The sequence below is a fragment of the Synchiropus splendidus genome, chromosome 4, assembly GCF_027744825.2.
Source record: "Synchiropus splendidus isolate RoL2022-P1 chromosome 4, RoL_Sspl_1.0, whole genome shotgun sequence".
In the NCBI taxonomy this organism is placed as follows: Eukaryota; Metazoa; Chordata; class Actinopteri; order Syngnathiformes; family Callionymidae; genus Synchiropus; species Synchiropus splendidus.
In genome coordinates this window covers 4,402,916-4,405,312 of record NC_071337.1, presented here as the reverse complement: position 1 = coordinate 4,405,312, position 2,397 = coordinate 4,402,916, and positions in this window count along the sequence as shown.

Here is a 2,397-nt window from a genome sequence, read left to right as displayed (position 1 = left end):
TTTTTTCTAAAAACCATGTTCCCCCAGCAGGAACTGAAGCCCAATTTAGCCCCAGATATTGAAGCAATTTCTCGGTAGAGCAGCGAAGAACAAGTTATTAGACCTTTTATCAAGATGCCGTGGGACAGACGGATATAGAGGAAGGAAGTGGAGTGTTCACAGATGGAGTCGTAGATATCATTGGAAAATCAGAGGGGAAATGTAATAATATGACTGTCTGGTTATTTTTTATTGCATCGTCAGCTATGAATAACTAAGAAGAGGGTCATAATAAAACTGACAATACCTTAAACTAGGTGTGATCGCACCTCATGTTGCAAGACGGTCTAAATTTAACGTCACAGCTGCTCACACCAGGTGTCAAAGAAGCTGGAACACCTCTGCAGATGAAGGTTAACTCAGCCCTTTTTAGCTCAGGTCAAGGGGCGAAACACACCTGCGACACTGAGTGACTGACGCTCCATCGTGACGACAGGCCACGCAATTATTTCCTCTGCATGTTGCACCACATCTTTGACGTCATCTTCACTGCTAAAAGCAGTTGTGTGTGTGACTCATTTCATCAAAATGAATTGGACAGCAGAAGCTAAAACTTTAATCACGCCAAGAGGAGGAAGGACAACCTTGGTCGTAATGACATCACACCCGAGGGACACAGGAAGAGCTATAAAAGCAGAAAGGACAAGAAAATCATTTCTTCTAAAGCTCCTGAAGAGGACAACTCACCACCAGCCTGATCAGGAGCCATGACAACCCAGAGCCACACGCTAACCGGAAATCTTGCTTGTCCTTTACTCTGGGATGGACAAGGACATGAGGCGGGTTCAAGGCAAGTTAAAAGGTGACTTCTCTAAAAAAACACAAGTACCTGCGTTCTGTTGTGTGAGCTCACATTGCACACACACTTTCACTTTCGTTGCACTATAAAACATACCTCAAAACAAACACACTCATACCTTCATGATGAAGGCTTGAAGGATATGTCGTTGAGCTCTGTGGCTGAAAATGTGAAGCGCCACCTGTCACTGTCAAAATCTGTTGCACTCCAGCTGCGACCCAGATAGTGAGTGGAAAGAGATCGTCATGGAAAAAAAGCTGCCGGAGTTAGAACCCCAAAATACTCTCACAAAACCAAGTAAATGTTGCTCACTATTTACGACTGAAACAATAATACTGTCTGTTCTTAATTTCACAAATAACCAAAACATGCACTAATGTGAATGTTAGAAATCCATAAAAAGGCAAAAAATAAAATAAATTGCGGCGGACGATAAAGTGAGATTTGTTTGGAGGGGAAGAAGAAACAGAATATTTTCTGTAGTTGATCGAAGAAGTAACTGCTATTCTGGATGGAAGACTGTCAGTCAAAAGTGAGTGTTGAAATGTTGAAACATTTGGTTCGAAACCTGACTTATGTGCAGAAATATAAATAAATAGAATTTGAACCAAGGCTATTTCAAATGTGGACCGCTCCATCTCAAGTGTCTGTTTGAGAAGCAGAGGTCAAAAATGTCTGGTTGTTGCCCGGTCGGTTGTCAGAACCAATATTCTAATAATCTGGACTGACGCAAACCAACTCAACTCGGGACACTCAATGATGTTATACGGCTCAACTCCAACCTGGCAGGATTTGGCTGCAACATGATTTTTTAAAATAGAAAAGTACCTCCTTCAAGTAGGGTATGTTTTTGTTGGTGTCTAGCAATATAGCTAACATTGCTAACATTCCAAATATATTTAAGTGAACTGATAACGTCCAAGGGTTTTCAGCAGGATTTAGGAAGGTTTTGAAGGAATCGTCACTCACTTGTATTTCTTGTAAACACTGCTGCCCAAGCACTGTTCCCTATTCAGAGCTAGTGGAAAAAAAAGAAAAAGAATTAATGAAACTGCAAACCATCAAATCACTCATAATTCAGCTTGACAGCGGTGACAGGCTGCATTTGTTGGTAGTTGGTCATTAAACATTGCAGCTCGATGAGATGACAGTAGTTTGACAACTCTTGAATGTTGCTAAGCTAACGTCATCGGAAGCCAGGTAGTTTGGACTCTGCACTTACCCCTGAATCCCAGGTTCGATTAAGGAACTTCCTTCATGCCATGAGTCAACACCATTCGTCAATCACGGAAGTCATTTTATTGATATGATTGCGCGCTGAGTTTTGATTAAATCATGTGACATGCGCTCCTTGGCGGAGGTCTGCACTCTAACAGTACTTTTATAATATTTTTTTATGATATAATCTAATTCGATACTTTAGAAGAACTGCCTGGATTTCTCAAAGATAGAGACCTGGTCGCAGCCATGCAAGTACTTGGCTTCCTGTCCGGCTGATAATGCAGCAAATCATCGTACAAAATAAGTTTTTATAAATGTGAAAACACACACAGATCTTT